The sequence below is a fragment of the Bison bison genome, unplaced genomic scaffold, assembly GCF_000754665.1.
Source record: "Bison bison bison isolate TAMUID 2011002044 unplaced genomic scaffold, Bison_UMD1.0 scf7180017864098, whole genome shotgun sequence".
NCBI lineage: Eukaryota > Metazoa > Chordata > Mammalia > Artiodactyla > Bovidae > Bison > Bison bison.
In genome coordinates this window covers 4,034,373-4,057,634 of record NW_011494670.1, presented here as the reverse complement: position 1 = coordinate 4,057,634, position 23,262 = coordinate 4,034,373, and the positions used below count along the sequence as shown (strand labels likewise).

General features: G+C 35.6%; 1 protein-coding gene across 10 annotated transcripts in view; it reads right to left on the bottom strand.

Annotated features, from left to right (window-relative positions):
* The window catches only part of BBX (bobby sox homolog (Drosophila)), a 299,118-nt gene that overhangs the window by 142,386 nt on the left and 133,470 nt on the right, over nucleotides 1-23,262 (bottom strand). For 8 of the 10 annotated variants that reach the window (XM_010838544.1, XM_010838554.1, XM_010838549.1 and 5 more), the window contains one exon: nucleotides 22,973-23,046. The exons of 1 other annotated variant lie outside the window; for it this stretch is intronic. The gene's annotated coding sequence lies outside the window, so the exon portion shown is untranslated. Of the gene's footprint in view, nucleotides 1-5,188; nucleotides 5,307-22,972; nucleotides 23,047-23,262 lie in introns of all 10 variants that reach the window. One more of the 10 variants, XM_010838545.1, reaches the window with a different exon arrangement.

Here is a 23,262-nt window from a genome sequence, read left to right as displayed (position 1 = left end):
TAAATGTAGTCATTGAATTTAAAACTATTTTAATAAGATGCTTTTTAGTAATATAGATAAATCTGTATTTTGTATAATTATATGAGTAATTACATAAAGCTCTAAGTTGAGCTTACTTTGATATGTATTACTAAATTTGCTGTATGATAGATATAAAATGAGTAAAAATACAGTTTAAAATTTATTTAATTAAGCATTTAAAAATTCTTCTTCCAAGACCATTCAGTCTGAAATCTGTACTAAATACATTTCCTAGTTTCCACCAAAGGAAAATTCTGTATCATTTGTTTATATACATTTATAAATTTTCTACAGTATTTAAATATGATCCACCTTTCCAACTTATTAACACAACAGTATATATTTTTAATATTTGCTGCAATGTAATCATTATAGAATGTATAGTTCTTTCTCAAAAGACATTAAAATACTAAATGAGTGCTGTAGGTTTTCAGAAGCACTTTCAAGCCCGTCTATATTAATAAGATATCCTAAGTGAATTAGTATTACAAAAGAAACTTACCACTAAGTTAAAATATTAATGTGAATACTTATTAGGTCAAGCCTTTTACATTAATCTGAGACAATATAAGAGTGGTTAGAGTAAGCATTCTCCTATCAGTGAAGTTTTCATGTCAGATATTTTCTCTCATTTTCCTCTTATAAAAGCACAAAAGGATGTTTCTCTCCTTGTATTTCTGAGGAACAAAAATAATCTGTTCTTCCAGAGATAGGATGGTAGTCACCCTTCCTTCCAGAATACAGTATTTGGCATAATATGTTTTTGTAGAGTTTTGTTAAGTAAGCAGTTAGGAGGGGTGACTTATCACAGGTAGCATGGTTTCTGGTTCCTCATGGCAGGGATGTATGCCCATGCAAAGTCATGCCCAACTCTTTGCGACCCTATGGGCTGTAGCCCCCCAGGCTCCTCTGTCCACGGGATTCTCCAGGCAAGAATACTGGAGTGGGTTGCCATTTCCTCCTCCAGGGGATCTTCCCAACCTAGGGATTGAATCCATGTCTTTTAGGTCTTCTGCATTGGCAGACAGGTTCTTTACCACTAGTGCTACCTGGGAAATCTAAAGTGTTGTATATGTGTTGAGGCTGGAAGTAAGACTGAAAGTTAACAACTTCGATCAATGTCTTTCAATGAGTTTTTAACATAAAAAAAAAAGACTATTTATTCGATTTAGAATTAAGTTAGCTATTAAAAATAAATCCTCATTTAAAAATCTTTTCCCTCTTCATTTTTTTAGTTAGAAAACTTTTCTCTTGCCTAACTCTCTTTTTATCCTAAAATCTGCCTGATTCACATGAGATTTTTCACAAAGCAGATCTGTAAAATCATGACAAAATTAGATTTTTTACAAGATTAAAGTCTCCTTAACCTTGATTAATAGTCAAATAGCTCTCTGGCCAAGATCCTCTGGAGTGACTGGGCAGCATTTACAATTCACAGAAAGTTAAGACAGTTTGTGCCCATTGCCCCATGTAGTCTGCTCTCTGCCTCTGATCCACACAGTTCAGTGGTACTCACAAAACGGAACTCTGGACAACTAACAGATGCAGGAAACAGCAATCATGCGAAAATCTGAAGAGTCAGATAATTCCTTAAAAGGGGTCTGAGCACAAATGCATCTTAGAGTGAGAGTCCCTTCAACAACTATGGGAAGATGGACCAAAGGCAACGAGGGAGGGACTCCAGGTCTCACTCCCATTAACTTTGGGTTGAGAAGTTCCTAGCAAAGAAATCACGGGAGAAAGGAACAGGCAACTAGCCACCAACATCAGGTGAATACAGGTCCATCGACATCAAGGAAGGATCCGACAGTTAAAACCAACACTGACTCAAAGATGGCAGCTGGCGTTATGACACGTGAGGTTAAATTGTAATATCAAGTAACAGAAGATACGAGAGGACACTCTGCTCAGTCACAGCTATGGGGCTAGGGGAAGAGGAGGAGAAGCAAGAGGCCAGGACTCAAAACTTTGCACTGAACACCTGGGCTGTCTGGTAAAAGAAAGTGGGAAGCCAAAGGCATTCATTACACTTTCTCAAAGAAAGATAAATGTAATCTTTCTCTGGGACAAATCAAACCAAACAAGAAAGGAAGTTTGATGTATGCCCCACTTGCTATGGTTACCAGAGACAGTAACTGGCAGGTTGCTATACACAGGTGAGTCTAATGCCTGGTAAGGTAGGTAGATTCAGGCTTTGGTAGTGGTGTCCAGAAATCCCAAGAGAAACTATCAATGTATTTCATTTCAGTTGGAGACAGAATACAAAAAGTTTAGAGTCAAAAGGATTCTTACAGATCACTGTTCTACCACTCTCATTTTGCAAAAACAGAAAAACAGAGTGAAGCTCAAGAAGAAATGACTACCTATGGTTTACAAAGCTATCCATATGCAGATCTGTTAACAGTATGCATGATTTTTGCCCATTGCTTTTAGGGTAATTATTACTGCTGAGCAGAGAAAAGGCATTTCAGTCCTTACTCCATTTACATTTTTCCTTTCTTCATTCAATAAACATCTGTTGAATAACAAGAACTAGGCACTAGACTGGAACCTGGGAATGTCCCCTGGAAAACCTTGGGAAATAAATGTAGCAGATCACAGTACCAAGCTTGACAATAGGCAAAACAGTGAAGTCAGTCAAACTAAAATCATGGACCACCAAGCACAAAACTAGGAGGAACTATGATATGAAAATTGGAATGGACTGTGCAAGTATAATCAGATACCAAAAGATCCAATGGCTGAGAACTACAGAAGTAGGTAAAGGAGAGAAAGAGGGAAAGATTAGCAAATGCAAGTTGTCACTTACTCAAGCTTTTGGGACTTTTGCAACACAGAACAAATCACAGGTTGTGAACAGTCCTCCATGGGTCATTCTTTTTCTATCTCAACTCAAATTAAGGAAAAAATAATCAGTAAAAGATGTGTACATTTCCCTGCCGAAGCTATTTTTAAAAATTTTGGTCAGGAATAGCTGGTAATTTTCATCTAATATAAAAGAACATTACATTATTTTGACATAGCTTTCCTGGGAGAAAGAACTTAGCTGGTAAACACATCCAGCTATTTCAGGATGTCAGGACTTAACTGGGTTTGAGAAAAGGTGTAAGTGACAATTGGAAAACTAAGAGAAATAAAAGCAGCTGATGCAGAGGATAAAACTAATTTTTTAAAATGTCATCAGGATTACTGTTAAAATGGTGTTCTGGACAAGTTACAAAATTCTTTAAACAAAAATTTAGTGATTTTAAAGAACTATATAGGAGATATGGACTTCCCTGGTGGCTCAGTGGTAAAGAATCTGCCTGCAATGCAGAAGTGAGATCGATCTTTGGGCCGTGAGATGGATCTTTGGGCTGGGACAATACCCTGTAGAAGGAAACGGCAATCCACTCCAGTACTCTTGCCTGGGAAATTCCATGGACAGAGGAGCCTGATAGGCTACAGTCCATGGGTTGCAAAGCCAGATAGGACTCAGTGACTAAACAACAGCAATATAGGAAATACACAATGAAAACACTTAAACTCAGCTACAGGGAGGATAAAATGTAATAAGTTCTGTAGAAATCCATTTGCCACAATCCTATAGAGTTTCAGGGTGGGTTGATTCTGCATTTATAGCTATGAACATATATCCTAGAGAAATATATGTGTTAAGAAGCAAAAACAGAACTCTCAAGACTTTTTCATTTGCAATTTTTTCTCTCATAACATAAACTGGAAACAATCTAAGTAGCCATCAAAAGAAAGTGGATAAATAATGGAATTATTATTATGGAATAAATACTAGATAAGTAATAAAAATGTGGAACTTTCATACAACAAAATACAACTGTGATCATAAATGAATTACAAGTATAAGAAGGGTGATTCTCTCAAACATGTTGAGTGGCAAGATAGGTATTGCAAAAGAAAACATATATTATTTAATATAAATTTCAAAAAGAAGCAAAACAATATAGGGGATATATAAATTATGAAAAAAACTATACAGAAAAATAAGGAAGTAAGAAACTCAACACTCAGCACTGTGGTGGTGGTTAAAGAGAGTTGACGGAATCTGGGCCAGGCATAGCTCTGTTTCCTAAGTTAGTGGTAAGTACTCAGTTATTCAAGGTAATGTTATTTGTATCTTATTCACATGTAATAAATAACCCTTGCATGTATAGCACTTTCTAAATACTATGGAGTTAGTCCTATTTTTAAAAAGCGCTCAGAAAATTAATACTATATTTAACAAACTATCTTAAAAGGTACTTTTTAAGAAGCTGCAAGTACCTAGCACATATTCAGGACTTAAAAAAATTACCTCTTTTAACTCACACAACAACTCTCAGGTAAATATTTTACCCTTAGTTAACATAGAAGGAAACTGAGATTTCTGTTTCACAGATTGCCCAACATTAAACAGCGAGCAGAGGCGAGATTCAAACCGTAAACTGTGAAAGCCAGGGTGTCTGCACGTAGGACTATCTAAAATACAACAGCACAAATAAATTTCCAACACAAACACGAAACTGTCTTGTTACACTGTAGTTTACTATTTTTATACAATTTAGCATTTATAATGCATCCCTAGACCATATTCTAATAGTTTGTATTAACTTTATGTCATAGTACCTCATTATTACTTCATAATCACAATTTACCATTAAACTCTCTAAATTCTAAAGCTGGTAACAGATACCACATATGTTTATGGAAAGTCCCAATTTAGCTGTACTTCTTTTCATACCCTGACTTCTCTAAGACTGGAAGTTTAAGGAAAGTTAGCTGTCAGTAGGCTGAAACTCCTTTCACTACCCTTGGGACTCACTCAACAGGCAAGGAAATAGGCTTGCCAAGTCCCACAGAAATTACTCACTTCTACCCTCTTTTTCCTCAATCTTTTTTACAATAATATTTCAAAACCTAATTTTAAACTCATGCAGGAAACCTGATTGATACCACCTGGTTTTCTAACAACACAACTCACTTACATAATTATTTGTCAGCTTTTTACTTCATTGTTGTTTTTATTTGCATGTATCTAGCTTGTAAGAGCCACTGAGAAGCGTTTACAAGATTATGTCCTCAGAGCTATGCCCTAACTCATTCTTCTTTGCCCAAAGCACCATCAACTGTGCTCTGTAAACAGTAGTCACTTAATAAATGCTGATTGACTTACTACAGTGGAACAATTCGCCTCTGGTATGTCTCAAAAAGCCAGTGAATCCTCCACATCTACAAACATGCTGGAGATGATACCAGGTACTGTTAGAGGCTTGGGGTCTTCCTGAGGGTGCCTGGGATAAGAAAAACACAGAGAGAGACCAAAGACAGTCAGGAGAAACACAGAGAGAGGGAACATGGAAATAAACAAGAGGATAGAACAGAGTGAGAGGAGCCACATAGTCAGCAGTTATGGAAAGATTAAGCAGTCAGACATACTCAGAGACAGGGCGGAGGTCAGTAATTTGAACTTGGGTTTCAAGTTGGAAACCACATTTTTTGTTTCATTTACTCCTGTAGTAAGCGCCTTTATGTTACTAAATTTGTGATATAACTGACCACTTCAAAGTTATTTCTAAGCTTTTTCTGAGCTTATTTATCTTTATTTATTAAAATTCATCCTTACACAGAAGCATCTTTGGAGACACATCTACACAGATAAAAACACAATTCTCAAATTAACCTAGCAGTAAATATGGAAATATTTTTCCAATTCTTCAACTTAGACAATGGTTACTTCAGAGAGGTAATGTGACTTGCCCAAGGCCAAAGGCAAGAACATGATAACTGGGGCCACAAATCTTCTAATGCCAAACGCTAGGACTTTTACTGACATCCTATATTCTCCACTACAAATGAATCATTTATAAATCCAAACTGTTTTTACAGAATAAAATTCAAACTACACACTTTTAAGATAAAACTATGCGTTCAGACAATGAACCGCTGAGGTTGCTCACTAGAATAATTTTAGAGCCTGAATTATTTAAAAAGTCTATCAGAAAAAATAAAGCAAAATGCAACTATATCAGAACAACAGAAATTGTCAAACAGAAATAAAACTATGTGAACAGGCACTGACAAAATTTTAACATTTTAAAAAAGGGGCTAGAATTAGTTCATTGCTTTTACAACTATAATTTCAAAATCTTAATTATTCAACACATTTCAGCTGAAAGATCAAAAGTCCTATATTTCAATGAGTTCTTAAACCTAAATACTAGTAAATGTCTCAAACATGTTCTCTCATGATGCCACACCTAAAAGTCTATATGGCAACTCTACTTCAGAGTACTACATATAATAGAAATAATTTAATGCACCTCTTGGTAAGCATTGCATTTTCTCTTGAGATATACTGACGCTCTCCTAAATAATGATGCCTTTTTGCAAGCAATCAATTGTAATCAATTTTCTGTAATTATCAGCAAAGCTCCTTTGATACAAGTGAAATAAGTATGTTAATGGATTTCACAGCAAGACATAAAAATAAAAGAGACTTCTATTCAATCGTACATCAACATTTTCCCATGTTCAGCAATTTTTTAAATTGTCAAATCAAGTATAGTACTGTTCTGCCCTCTAGTGACAGGCTAGGTTTTGTTAACTACATGTTTTCTGGTTTTTTGACTTTGCTTTATGAACAATACTTAGGATTTTTAAAAATATATATGACAGTACTTTTTCATAATTGAATAAAGGAACAAAAGAAACTGGTCAATTTTAATATATGGCTTCTGATATGAACACAATTCAGGAAAAATATAATTTCTTCTCATAGGAATAGTACACCTAAGAACTACAAAAAATAAGTATCATTTATTTCAAAATTTATGCATATTTTTATGAAATTTGGAAAGGCCAAAGAATTCCATTCAGTTTCTTTGCTAAAGGCTTTACAAATTTCATAACTATAAATCCCAAATTGGTTAATTCTATTATTTGAGCCTGAGACATCAAGGCAAGTGGCACTACATACACCATACACGGATGAACAATTTTCTAATTATCATAGTAGAGCAAAAATATGCTTAATACAAAAATGCACTGAACATTATTTACCTTTAACTGTCCAAGTGGCAGTTTAGGATTTTCCTGAACCTCAGTGTCGTCATTAACAGACTGTCACTTTATACCTGGAAACATCAGTCAAGGATGCCGGCTGAGACACAATCATTACACAGAGATTCACCATGGTATTTTGACGAAGGTTCTTCTTTCCTTCTTAGTTTCTCTTGCCATATATACTCTTGCAAGGATGTAAGGCATTTCCAGAACAGCATTTCTACTCTCACTAATCCCAAACATACTACTTCTGTGTCTACACTCTTATGTTATAAATTAATACGACATTTGTACATGGGAATGTAAAAGGATACCTGGACATGTGCAGACTGAGGGTGCTGTCAGGAGCGCAAACCCTAAAAGCAGATTCCCAGAGCCTGAATTCCAGCTCTATTTCAATTAGCAGTGTGACCTCAGGCAGATTATTTAATTTCACTGTGTTTCAGTTTCCTCAGGCACAAAATGGGAATAAAGAGAGACACCTATCAGTAGTAATATTTTATGTCTTCAAAGGTATATGAGTTACACAGTTAAGTATATGAGTTTATCAAATCCAGAAAATGTATATTTAAGATTTATGCATTTCAGTGAATGTAAATTTTACATCAAAAGAAAAAAGTTGTACATAAATGCTGAACTATAGTCAATAATATACATACTGAAGTATTTAGGATATTTGCAGTGATGTCTTTACTTTTTAAATGCATCAAAAATGAACTTATAGATACACAGATTATAGATAATGTAATAAAATAAGTAATAAGTAAAATGTTAATGGCAGAATCTAGGTGGTGAATACAAACATATGCTATTTGTCTCAAGTTTCAAAATAAAATGTTGAAGGAGAAATATAACTGATGTGAAGAATAAATAAGGGAATTAAATATGCAGAAGATTGCCTGACAATCAGCAGTATAGAATGATAATACGTTTAAGCAAATGAAAATTATCTAGTCATCCCAAGTTGGAAGAAAAAAGGAAGAAAGTAATGAGGCACTGGGCACCCAAATTGGAGTAAGTTGTTGCCACCAAGGGTGTTAAAACTCAAATTTCAAATACATTTGTAAACTGCACGGGCCATGTAGAGAACATGGTCTTTGAAAGTCAGAAAGAGCTGACCTGAATCCTGGCTCTATTTTCAATTGGTCAAAAAGCTCACACAATTTATTTAAATGTTCTGAGCATCAGTTCTCTCATAAATGGTAAGAGAGTAAAGATATCTGCATCTATGGGGCCACTGTGATGATTAAACACACACACTTCTACATAAAAAGAGAAATTAGTGCATAAAATGCAAAGAATAACTACTACAGTTCTTTAAAATTATAATCATTGTTACTGCTCTTAGGTTGAGTCTTTTATATCCTTACAACTATTCTCTGCAGATGGAAACAAAAGTTAACTATGTATTTGATTCTCACCTAGAAATCCCATATGCAGGTGGCCCTACTAATCCAAAAAGCTTTCTATGAGATCTTTATAAAAACAGAAAGCTTTTTTAAAAGTAAAAGTGTACTTCTTGTAAAAGAAGAACTGGCAATGACAAGGAATTCATTTATCATCCTTCTATAATTCCAATTACATAATAAATGTAAGCCCCTAACGGTGAGGCATTTAGGAAGTATGTTTGATGATGATATATTAAAGAAAGTAACACTTAGTGTATCTGAGAAATGATATTAGCATCTGATCTGAAGTATTTTAGGTAACACATTTAAAGAAAAGAATATTAAAACTATATTTATAGAAGATGAGCTCTATGTTCCCAGGGAGTGGCTCTGTAAGTCAGTTTAGATCCTTCCATGAAGACTGGCTCAACATAGAGTTTCATCTAAAAATCAAAGCAAGAAAGTGGAAATAAGAGGGGGAATATTTGAAACATATATAAATACTTTCTGCCTTGACTACTCTGCAAAAACTGCTTCCCCAAATTTAAATCAAAACCATGTGAGAATGGCTATCACCAAAAAAGTCCACAAATAACAAATGTTGGCGAGGATATAGAGAAAAGGGAACCCTGGTACACTGTTAGTGGGAGTGTAAATTGGTGCAGCCACTACAGGGAACAGCATGAAGGTTCCTCAAAAAACTAAAAATAGAATGACTGTATGCCCCAGCAATTCCTCTTCTGAGTATACATCTCCCCCAAATAAAAACACTACTTTGAAAAGATACTTGCACCCAATATTCATAGCAGCATTATTTACAAGAGCTAAGATAACAAAGCAACCCAAGTATCCATGAACAGATGAAATGAATGAAGATGAGGTATATATAGTATGTGTGCAAACACAGATACACACACACGGAATATTATTCAGCCATAAAAAAAAGAATGAAATTCTGCCAATAATAATAATATAGATGGACCTAGACAGTAGAATGCTTAGTGAAATAAATCAGAGAAAGATAAATATTATTATCATTTATGTGGAATCTAAAAAATAAAGCAAACGAATGAATGTAATAAAACAGAAACATAGATATAGAAAACTAGCGGTTACCACGGAGAAGGCAATGGCACCCTACTCCAGTACTCTTGCCTGGAAAATCCCATGGACCGAGGAGCCTGGTGGGCTGCAGTCCATGGGGTCGCTAAGAGTCGGACACGACTGAGCAACTTCACTTTACCTTTTCACTTTCATGCATTGGAGAAGGAAATGGCAACCCGCTCTAGTGTTCTTGCCTGGAGAATCCCAGGGACGGGGGAGCCTGGTGGGCTGCTGTCTACGGAGTAGCACAGAGTCGGACACGACTGAAGCGACTTACCAGCAGCAGCGGTTACCAACAGGGAGAGGGAAACGGGAAATGGCGAGAAAGGTAGGTACAAATATCATGCATAAAATAAATAAGCTACAGTAATATATTGTACAGCACCGAGGACATAGCCAATATTTTAAGAAAAATTCAAATGGAGCATAATCTATAAAATGTGTGCATGTGCTCTCAGTCGTGTCTGCCTCTTCGCAATCCCATGGACTGCCAGGCTCTTCTGTCCATGGAATTTTCCAGGCAAGAATACTGGATAAGGTTGCCACTTCCTTCTTTAGTGGATCTACCCAGACACAGGGATCAAACTCAAGTCTCTTGAGTCTCCTGGACTGGCAAGTGGGTTCTTTACCAGCTGAACCACTGGGGAAGCCCAATGTAAAAAAATATTAAATCATTCACTGTATAATAAACGCTGTGAATCAACTATACTTTAATAATAAAATTAATTTTAAAACTTTCCCCAAAGGACCCATGGAACACCTAACCCAAACACCTTTTTTTTTTTTGACAGGAAATAGCATTTATTGCAGAGAAGGCAATAAATGCATCAAAAATGAGCCTGATGGGCTGCAGCCCATGGGGTCGCTAGGAGTCGGACACGACTGAGCAACTTTACTTTCATTTTTCACTTTCATGCATTGGAGAAGGAAACGGCAACCCGCTCCAGTGTTCTTGCCTGGAGAATCCGAGGGACGGGGGAGCCTGGTGGGCTGCCGTCTATGGGGTCGCACAAAGTCGGACACGACTGGAGCGACTTAGCAGCAGCAGCAGCAGCAGCATTTCTTTCTTGAAAACTCCCATCTTCTTTAGCACTACACTCTATTGCTTTTCCCACCACAGGCCTGATTGTTTTTCTTTCCTTTATACTTTTCTTAACAAGTAAGTAGGTGTTTTCAAAGGATCTGTCTTAGCCTTATTTTCTACTTTCACCAGTTTTCAAAGTTTCAGCTTTACGACCTTTCTCTTAAGTTATACCTATCTTCAGCTGGAATCTCTTCCAAACTCATAACAAACTCATAAACACATCCTATACATAATCACAGATATTCTCTTTGTGTTTCAAATCCATTCCATCCCAGCCCCTCCCTATCTCTGACTTCCTTTTCAACAAGCCCCACTGCTTTCCTTCCCTCTTATGACTCCTCTACACCCCAAGTTCCATCTGGTGCTAAATTCTGCACATTAGTAGTTTGGTTCAAGTGACAAGACAGGGTTTGTATTCTTTGAGAAATTGTTAGAGTGAAAACTAAATTTACAGTCACTAAAAACAGACAGAAACACACACACACATCAGTAGTGGCAGGCATCAGACATTTGAGAAAATCTTCATTAAAGCAATCATTAAAAGTGAGTATCTATTAATTTTTGCTTGCAAAATGGGAAAAGACTTATTTGATTTGGTGAGTTGGATACCTCAATCCAAAATATTTTAAGACACATCAAGACAGGGTATAAACCTTCATGTCTCCTACAATGATGCTATTTACAACTCTCAAACTCTATTAGAAAAACAAATTTCTTTTTGCCTGGGATATGCTAAAGCCCCTCAAACCAAACTTTCCAATGCCTATTTCTTTTCCCTTTCAATCCATCTCATTTATATTGTCTGCTCAAAATTTTTCAGTGGTTTATCTGCCTTAAGAAAAAGAAAAGAAAAAAAGTAAATTCACCCTGACATTCAAGACCCTCTTACATCTAGCTCTGGATGAAAATTTCCCATTTTACCCTTACAAACATTCCATTCAAATAGCAAAAGGTATCTAGGCATACCTTGAAGATACTGTGGATTTGGATCCAGTCTACCTGAATACAGAAAATGTCATAATAAAGCAAGTTGCACAAATTATTTGGTTTCCCAGTGCATATAAAAGTATGTTTACACTATAGTATAGTCTAGTAAGTGTGCAACAGCATTATCCCTAAAAAAGGTACATGCCTTAATTAAAAAATACTTTATTGCTTAAAAATGCTAACCAATCTCTGAGCCTTCAGCAAGACATAATTTTCTGTAATAGTAACATTAAAGATCACTGATCATTATGAATACAATAATAATGGAAAAGTTTAAAACATTGCAAGAATTACCAAAATGTGACAGACAGACATAAAGTGACAGCTGTTGGAAAAAAAAAGATGGTGATAACGTTACTCAACACAAGGCTGTCTCACCTTCAATTTGCAAAAAATGCAGTATCTGAAAACTACAATAAACTGAGGTATGCCTGCATTCCCCTTCTCCAGATTCTATATTTATTCCTCTGAGTAGTCTTCCCTGATATCCTACCTGGAATTTAAGATCTTCCTCAGAACTCTTGCTGCTGCTGCTAAGTCGCTTCAGTCGTGTCTGACTCTGTGCGACCCCATAAACAGCCCACCAGGCTCCCCCGTCCCTGGGATTCTCCAGGCAAGAACACTGGAGCGGGTTGCCATTTCCTTCTCCAATGCATGAAAGTGAAAAGTGAAAGGAAGTCACTCAGTCGTGTCCGACTCTTAGCGACCCCATGGACTGCAGCCCACCAAGCTCCTCTGTCCATGGGATTTTCCAGGCAAGAGTACTGGAGTGGGGTGCCATTGCCTTCTCCACGCAGAACTCTCAGTGAGGTTTATTTATCTATCTATATTGTACCTAATTAGTTTGCCTTCTATTATCATAATGTGACCTTGACAATGTCTAACACTTGGAACACAGTAGTTCCAGTAAGTATTTATCAGATAAATAAGAGGAACAGAAAGTATGCTACTTTTACCTTTTAAGTAAAACAATTTTTCCAGTGAGATTACTATAGGCAGTTCAGGTTCTAAAAAAGGAATACAAGAGCTAGAAAAAGAGTGCAAACACTCTTCACTCATATGGGAGCCAGCAAAGTTTAGAATGATATATAGTATACTAATAGTTGAAAAAGTACATAATTCAAGTCTATAAAATCCATAGTTATGTTTAGAAAATGCACCTATTTGACTAGGAAAGGGTAAAATTGCTATAAAAAAAGACCCCACAAATATCCTAATACAAACATGTTAACTTACAACCAGGGTATTTTCATAGATAGTCCTAAATTATCTTCAAAATCAGTTGAGATATACTAATTATAGAGATAATAAAAATAAATAAATAAAAGTTACTAGGGACAAAGAACAAAACTGTAATGCTTCACGCTCATGAAAATTACTAGAAATAAAAATACTTTCTTGTCTTGGATCAATTAATTGTGAAATGCTAAGCCAATGACCTAAAATGAAGGAGAATCTTGCTTCTCTAGTTTATGGATAAACTAGTAGAATAAGGTCATAATAAGGTCACAGCTGTTTAGAATTTTTTTAATTTTTTAGGTAGGTTGCAATAATCAATTTACAAAAATAGCTCTCATACTTTAAATTTCATTAAGAATTCATAATACAGCTCTTTGTTTTATTAAAATAATTATAATCTTTGAAGAAAATTGTGTAGATTATAAAAATGTACTTTTACACTTAAATAATTTACTTTTTGTTTAAGGTGATAATTTTGTTAAAACCAACACTGCATGAGGCGATAATATTCTTAAAATAACTATACCTCACTGAATGATAGATGACTTATCTCCTAATACTTTCATATACTTGAGCTTTGATTACACTTTAATAAAACTGCAAAATTAAATTGGGCAAAGTATAAATAAACATCTATTATGATGGTATAGGAAATATTTTAAGGTATTTAACAATATAAAGAGTAAATGTTACTCTTTAATGACTTAAAACCAATCCTGTACTCAATAAAGACTTCATATAATAAAGTGCAACACAGTGAAGACATTTCTCTCGCTGTGAATAGAGATAATAACATGCTTGAAATTCCATTTCAAAGAACAGTTAGAGCAGTAAAAAAAAGTCAAATACCACTTTGACCTACTGTCCATTGTGAGAACAAACACATTTTCTTAGCAGCCCTGCCCTGTTCTGGGGTTGGCAGTGTAACCTCCAGCACTTTTAATCTTCGTAAGAACCTTACACGGACCATATTCACCCCGTTTCACAGATGAAGAAAAGTAACTTTCCCACAGTACAATCAGTAATCAACTGAGTTGAATTTAGTCTTGTGTACAGTCCATCTGACTCCAGATCCAGAGCCCATGCTTCTGAGATCAAATTACAGCTGAAAAAAGTGATCCATTGAAATTTGTCTTCTATAAGGAAATCTTTAAGTTTCTACCTATCTACCGAAGCAAGGATGAGTATTAGGCAGTTGACAACCTAGTAGCAAGAATGGGAAGTAAATTGGGAAGTAAAAGTTCTAAAATATTTTTTTTCCACAGGCACATTATAAATTCTAATGCATGAAATATTTTATTATAAAAGGAATAATGGGTTAAAAAATTCTATAACTGATGATTAGTTCAAAATTAATAAAGAGAAACATAACTGGCACACCTTTACCATCAACAAGATAGATTTGTTATGTCAGCAATAAAGAAAACCAATACCCATTATCTTAACAGGAAAAACTTTCAAACCTGAAAACTATCATCCCTTTAAGTATTTATGTTACTAAATGGACTGGACTGAAAGATGAGCTGTGCGTGTATGAGTGCTAAGTCGCTTTAGTTATGTCTGGCTCTTTGCAACCCCATGGACTGTAGTAGGCCAGGCTCCTCTGTCCACGGGATTCTCCAGGCAAGAATACTGGAGTGGGTACTGGGTTGCCATTCCCTCCTCCAGGGGATCTTCCCAGCCCAGGGATAGAAGCCGCACTGCAGGCTGATTCTATACTTCGGAGACACCAGGGAAGCCCAAGAGATGAGCTGTAAGTGTCAGCAAATGGCAGAACAAAATGACTGACAGAGGAAGAAGTTTGTATTTAAACAGGGGATGGACACTGGCTGCTAATCTCACACTTTCCTCTATTGTCTCTTTATATAATACACCTATTTGATGAACAGGCATCTCTAACAATACTGAAAGCACAGCAGGTATTCACAAACTATATTAAGTGCATGATTCAGAGAATCAGTTCGGGCCATCTGGGTGGTGCCTGAGGGCTTACCCTTCTCTGCACATGGATACATCTCACGTTTTGTGGGTTTCATTCTCTCTAATTTAGTAATTAGTATGGCATAACTGGAGAAAGCAATGGCATCCCACTCCAGTATTCTTGCCTGGAAAATCCCATGAACGGAGAAGCCTGGTAGGCTGCAGTCCATGGGGTTGCTAAGAGTCTGACACGACTGAGCAACTTCACTTTCACTTTTCACTTTCATGCATTGGAGAAGGAAATGGCAACCCGCTCCAGTGTTCTTGCCTGGAGAATCCCAGGGACAGGAGAGCCTGGTGGGCTGTTGTCTATGGGGTCGCACAGAGTCGGACACGACTGAAGCGACTTAGCAGCAGTAGCAGTATGGCATAACTGAAAATGCTTGGGACTGTGTTCACCAGTTAAATGGTATCTTATTATTTAAGCCTTGTTCAGAAGCCAGTTCCTCCCCATCTAATTGACCTTTCCAGAAACCTGTACACTGTTTATGCCTGTGGTAACTCAACAGCTTAAAACATTACATTCCTGAAGTGGAATACTTTTGCCTCAAAGAGACACTTGATAATAAATGGCCTTACAATAAATGTTAAGGAAACATTAAAATAACTACATAACTCATCTGCTTTTTAAGAACAGCAATATAACAATGTCAGAGGCAGAACTGAAAATCAAGCAGATTACAAAAGTTTATAAAATCAAAACACATACACACACAAACCAAAACACAATGTTCTTCTCTAACATCTTTATAAATTTGAATATAGGAATATCCTAAAAACAGTACCCCCCCAAGAATAAAACATCTAAATGTGGACTTAAGTCAACCTTTCTATTACGTATTAACTAAACACAAGTACCATACAGCATCTCTCGTGACCCCACCTGAACCAATTTGCCTTTCTTGTATCTCAGAACCTTCACATGCACTCCACTCAGGTCACTGGTAAAGTGTTAGGAAAGTACTTGGCAGAAGGCTTACAAGTCTTAATAAACTCTTGCTGACTCAATGTACCCTATGAACAATACAACAGGTACCCAGAAATTATTTTGCTGCTCATTTTAAGTTCTTAAGCTCACTAACATTTATTGATTATAGGACTAACTGCAACTTAAAGACTTATTTATGAGGAACACTCCTCCCCCTGAACTAACACTTGGAAGAATAACTATCTCCAAGTAGACCTGGGGATGCTTATTAATATCAATATCAATGGAATATACAATTAATAAAATGTGAACTCTTGTATTACTAATTCACCAAATATTCACTAAGCAAGTTCCATGTGCTGGAAACCATTCGTAGGTTTGGGGGATACAGCCCAAATAAAACAGACCCTCTAATGTAAACTTAAGGCTTTAGGTTTCCTGAAGAAGTTGCCTGAAAAAATTACATGTATTCACTCACGTATATTTACACTTATCTGTGTACGCGCAGAATACTCAGTAAATATAGTATGTATTCTACATTAATATGCATGGAAATTCTGAGAGCAATGTTATGAGAAATTTCACCCCATTAGATCCATTTAGATCCAGAAAAACATGACTACACTAAAACCTTTAGACAGTATGCATTACAACAAACTGTGGAAAATTCTTAAAAGAGACAGGAATACCAGACTACTTGACTTGCTGTCTGAGAAACCTGTATGCAGGTCAAGAAGCAACAGTTAGAACTGGACCTGGACCAACAGACTGGTTCAAAATTCAGAAAGGAGTTCATCAGGCTACATATTGTCACCCTGCTTACTTAACTTATATGCAGAGTACATCATGCAAAATTCTAGTCTGGATGAATCACAAGCTGGAATCAAGATTGCCAGGAGAAATATCAATAACCTTAGACATGCAGATGACATCATTCTAACGGCAGAAAGCCAAGAGAACGAAAGAGTCTCTTGATGAAGGTGACAGAGAGTGAAAAAGCTGGCTTAAAACTCAACATTCAAAAAACTAAGATCATGGCATCTGGCCCCATCACTTGATGGCAAATAGATGGGGAAAAAGTGGAAACAGTGATAGACTTTATTTTCTTGGGCTCCAAAATCACTGCAGATGGTGACTGCAGCCATGAAATTAAAAGATGCTTTCTCCTTGGAAGAAAAGCTATGATAAACTAGACAGTGTATTAAAAAGTAGAGACATTACTTTGCCAACAAAGGTCTGTCTAGTCAAAGCTATGGTTTTTCCAGTAGTCACACAGGATGTAAGAGCTAGACCATTAAGAAGGCTGAGCGCCAAAGAGATGATGCTTTTGAACTGAAGTGCTGGAGAAGACTCGTGAGAGTCCCTTGGACAGCAAGGAGATCAAACCAGTCAATCCTAAAGGAAATCAACCCTGAATATTTATTAGAAGGAGTGTTGCTGAAGCTGAAGCTCCAATACTTTGGCCATCTGATGTGAAGCGCCAACTCCCAGGAAAAGACCCTGATGCTGGGAAAGACTGAAGGCAGGAGAAGGGGACCACAGAGGATGCAATGAGTAGGACGTGACTGAGCAACTGAACAACAACAACAAGATTCATTTATTTTCCTGGAGAAACACAATTCTCTGTAATAGAGATCAAAGGCAATATAGACTTCAGTATAAAAATAATTTATCTACCTTTCAGAGTAGTAAAATGGATGAAGTGGTCATGTCTCAATTTATTTGTATTGTCCTTAACTAGTAAATTTAATAATCAGTAGACTGAGCCTATGCAAAAGAAATACAGTGCTAAAACTTATTACATATAAGGCTTAAGTTTGAGTCATCTGTAAATAGCTTTAGAGGGAAATCAAAATCAAAAGTAAATAAAAGGTAAAATAATAACTTTCAACCAATTAACTGCAATCCACAAAAGTAGATCAGTCCTGAAGAGCTTATCTTCTAGTCTGTAAACACACAAGGTGAATCAATTTAAAGTTATTATTATACAAAGAGAGTCTCAAAGGTTTGTTTCCTTATGGTATATTTTCTCTTTTCAGATAGGCATCAAATCATAAGACACTCAAATTATTCTAGTGACACAGAGCACTCTTTTTTTTTTTAAGTTCAAAAGTAGAACTAAGAGTTAAATTGAGCCTTCATCAATACGATTACTAATCCCAAACACTCATCAACTGAAAGTTCCTCCCATGTACTAGAAAAAGGTACTACAGAGATGTTCAAAGAATTGCATTTAGACTATTACTTGAGAAATTCAATGATTACCTAACCTAAGAGTAATATCAGAGGAAAGGAGGAAAAGGAAGAGGATGAAAAAAGGAGATTAAAAAAAAGAAAGAGAGGGAGGCAGGATAATTAACAGGGAGAATAGGAGATTTAGGACTCTGTTGTGGCTTTTGCTGGCTTTATTTCAAATGCATAATATTTTCTTTCTGTTTTCCAGAACCTTTAAGACTATGCTATTTTCCTGCTAAATAAAGTAAAAGAATATAGCCATGAAAAATATGAATTGGCTTGATTATAGTCAGCAGAAACATGTATCTCAAAAAGTTAAATGTCTTCTTCTTTGACCTAATTTTCAAACACATTCCATATCAAGTCAACAATGAATACACATGGAAATCAATTTTTACAATGATGCTATTCCTCCATCATACAAAACACTCTGATTTTCAAGTTCTTTGATTTGATTCCTTCCCTTGAAAGACATTCTTTTTTAATGCACTGTGACTTCAAAGTGGAAGGAATATGAATTCAGTAATTTCAAATGTCTCCCATTCCAAAGATTCAAAGATAATTTTTAGAATCTTAGATGATACAGTAAACCGGATCTTCTTGTTTATAGATTAAATAACATAGAATTTTTTTTTTTTTTTAACATTCTCTTCTCTCTTTGGCACAGAAAAAACAAATACCTCTGGTATGAACTGAATTGGCTGCCCTCAAATTTGTATAATGAAACCTCAAAACCCAGTGCAATTGTACTTGGAGACAGACCCTAGAAGAAGGTAAAAATTAAGTAAGGTCACTAGGGTGGGGCCATTATCTGATAGAACTGGTGTCCTTATAAGAAGGGGGAAGAGGCCAGAGCACACTTTCTCCACAGACACAGAGAAAAGGTCACGTGAGAGCACAGCAAGAAGGCAACTGTCCAAAAGCCAGGAAGAGAAACCACACCAGAAACAGAATTTGTCAACACCTTGACCATGGACCATAAGCCTTCAGAACTGTAAAAAGAAATCTATTGTTTAAGTTGCCCAGTCTGTGGTATTTTGTTATGGCTGCCCAGACTATATAATCTCTAAAAATGAAAATATTCTATTTTTGAAATAGTTTCACTCTATCAATGATCCAGCTGGTAGTTGTTACAATGATGATTCATTTATAAAGAGAAAGACTTGGGACAATTTGAAAAATAATTTACCCCAAATTACTTATATGTATCTCTGTGTTATTCCAAATTAAATTATCATTTAGAAATAACATAAAGCTTTGAACCCTAAGAGATATCCTCTGCTGTCCTGATTCTGAGTGTGAGGGGACAATGCCAACAGAGAAGTCATTGAAGGAATTTAAATAATCTCAGCTTCACTGGGAAACAGCAGCATAGAAATCTTGAAGTAGAAATGCTGACTCTTTTGAAACCAAACAGCATTTGCTCTACATGCTGAAGAAAATTTCTGTGGCACTCTCTTTTGTTCTTGTACCCTGTGAGATTATAAAAAATTGTTTTTCTTTGATGCCAACCTTAAAATTCAGAGGCGAGGCCATACATCCACAATTGGCAATCACTCTGTTAGGACTTCTATGTTCTCAGTGGCAAGAACTGATTTATTAGTTCACAGGGTGACTAGTACTTCCACAGGATTCACCTTTTCAGATGAGGATAAAGCCACTTTTATTTTTCAGTAAATCTGTAGGATACTTATACCTTAAGGACAATTTTTTAAAACTCTTGGAAGTGTGTGTTTAAATATAAATATGCAAACATAAACTAACAATATATTACAGTGCATCCAAGATTATTGAACTGTGATCACATTTCTTAACTACCATTTCTTGAGAGCATCCCATGTGCCAGGCACTCAACTTAATTCCCTCATTTCATTATCAGCACTCCATGAGGTAGAGATCATTATGCAATATTAAGATGAGAAAACAAAATTTGACAGAGGTTAAATAATCACCCAAATTCTTTCAACTTAAAAGTTCCAGAACTAGGATTTATGCCTAAGTTTCTCTGAATTCACAGATTTCTAAATGTTCCTTTTCCCCAATCTTAAGGAACTAGAAACTTACAAACAAAGCACTGCTTATAGTATAATCCTCAATATTTAAATCATGTTAATCCACACACATGTGGTCACAACATTTTATAAAACTTGTGGGATTAATCATAACACTAGCTGAGGAGTTCATTATGACTATCAATTTTCTACAAAGTATAGGACAGAATAATGCAATCACTGTATAGTGAATACGACCTCGGGGTACATTAGAAAACCTTATAGTATGTGTATTCTGTCTCTCCAGAATCATTCCTGAAATTGACTTTAAGTAGAAGCACTTGATTACCATTACATGGTAAAATAATTATGCTACTACTGGTAAAAAAAAACAAAACCTACCCATTCTCTTATGCTCTTCCTCTATACCCAATTGGATATCTGTCAAAATTCCTGAAATCCAGTAAATATAGGGAAGAATTTATTATGAGGATCATTATTTCCCTTCTCAAACTCTGTATTCAAACCACCGAGGGTCCAGTCTGAAGTAATTTTCTTTCCTTTTAAAGCCAACTTATAAAACAAGAATGTAAGCTTAATATAGGGTGTATTTCCACTTATTGCATAGTGTAAAAGTGATAATGTTCAAAACTTAGGGAAACTCTTGGAATGAATGAACTCCTCATTCCCTAAAACTTGTTCACAGATAGGTTTCAAAGTTCAATATGTTCCATGTATCACACAGAAGTTTCACAAATAATTTTCCACGTTAAACAGATTAATTTTTACAGGACTTCTGGAAGCTTAACATACAAGGTGCATTCTGTCTGTCTAGAAAAGCCCGAGATAGGATTATCCGAATATTACCCTTAAAATAGGCATTGTGCTTCCCTATCAGCCCCTACACCACTCCTCTTAAGAAGCCACTCCTATCCCATGACATGAGCTGGCCATGTGACATGCTTTAGCCAATGAAATGTTAAGAGGTAGTGACATACATGGCCTCTTGAAGAACCCAGAATGCCTGACTCCTTCTGCCACAAGACTTGTGCATCCCAGAGAGGCTGTCCTTCAGCTCTGGGCCAGGAATGAAGAGGACATGGAGCAGAGTGGCAACAGATTCATCAGGAATACGAACATGAGTGATAAAGAAACTCTTACTGGTATAAAACACGAAGATTTAGGGACTCTGTTTAATTAAACAAAGCTTTGCCTAAGCTGACTAAAACAGCATTATTTCCCAGATTTACTGAACCCTGGGAACCATTTTGCTAGGTAACATTTTCCAAGATTTATTTCCTAAATTACTCTTGATTTTGAATGGCATATTTTCTACTAGTTAATACTGTACTTATGATGAACATAAATGTATACTAGAAGTATAAAGTGTCAGTTTTCTTAAATTTTATCAGCATTTTCTGTCAGTATCTGTTTACAGTCAATAAAAATACTTTACTGATGTAATCTAATTAACATTCAGAGATCAAAGATCAGATGGCTACTTAAGTCAAGACTGCCATACAATGGCATATTAATGATTTAGTTCTCTGAATAGGTAATATAAAAGGTCCTGCTTTATTTTCTATATATATATTCATATTTAGAAAACTCAGAATATTGCCACAAATTTAATTTTCTTTAAATCTCACTATTAGAATTAGTAATTGAGAACATATTTGAAATTACAGTATAGATATTCAAATTTTCTGTAGTCTACTCTGCTGACCCAGTAAAACCACAGTCAATGGTATCCTGCCATTCATAAATCCAGAATTTGTATTTCTGACTTATTATGCCTTAAAGGATAATACAGAAAGGAGGAGAAATAACTAAATCTCAGTCTTCTCACTGGCAATAAGATTTTGTTGGTGTTTCAATATCCAAGTAAACACACTTACAAGTTAATGGCATTTATTTTTACAATGCAAACAATCCTAGACTGTAACACTCAGAAGAATGGTTCAGAGGCCTTATCACATCATAAAATCATAAAAGCAACATTCAGTCATATATTTACTAAAACAAAAACACACACACAAATTTTCTAGACAGACCTAACAGGCTATCAAAAATACTTAAGAGAAAAAAGATTTTAAGTTTACCATGAATCGAAAATTTGAAGAATAAGTGCATGTCCTGAAAATTGCAACTAAGCAATATTTACTATTTTTGTTCATTTTATGTCACATTCCTTGGTCTTATAAATCATCAGTTCACCATAAAGTATTCAAACACCAGTAAATCAATCACACGTTTTTATTCCCAGACTGAGAAAACTCTATGCATTTAAGTAATCATTATTAAAATTAATCCTAAAATATTCCAAAGGAAGCAGTTTTGAATACAACTTATGAACAAAAGGACAGAATTATAGTATGTGAGTTTCAAAGTTTGATATAATTTGCCACATGTATATATTTTAAAATCTCAACTTTTTCTTCACTGTGTGGTTTTTCATATTCAAAATAGTTTTATGGTACTGCTACACCTGCTTCTATTATTTTTAATAGTCTTTTTTAAGCTCCCATAATGCTTTTTGATACTGATTCACTTTTCATTTAATGCCAAAGGAAATACAAAAAGCTTTGAGGGAACAAACCAATGTAATATTTACTAAGACATGTATTCTCTAGATAACTGGGGACTTCAATAAATTGACTTTTTACCAGTAGCCCATTACATTGGAGAAACAAGCCAGGGATTCTGAAATAGTTAATTTTTAAAAATTAATTACTTTAAAGGAAAATTTAACATTCTTGATAATAGAGACTACATGTCACTTTTAAAATACTAATAAAATTGACAAGTAAAATACACAATTATCACACTTCCCTGATCAATACGGAAGGTGAATCTATCAGATGTGAAAAAGTTGAGACCAGCTCTGATACCACATAGCTCTTGACTGCTTCATTGCTTCCAGGTAAGTAAGTAAGATGCACCATGGGGCTGCTCTTACCGGTCAAGTCAAGACTTTCCATTGTGATGTCAATGGAACATCAGAACTTCCAACTTCTGTGATGCAGCAGGATTCTGTGGAGGACCCATAGCAAAGTGATTAAAATGGTGAGTCAGGAAGCCCTTTCCAACTATATTGACACTTAAGTCTCCTTTAGCAAAATCATCCCTAAATAAGATGTATTAACAGCCAACCAATCAAAATCAGGAAAATGATTAAACATCCCTGGACTAACACTACTGAGGAAAAAAAGACCGAAAGTATTTACTGTCAACTTTAATTTAACAAAA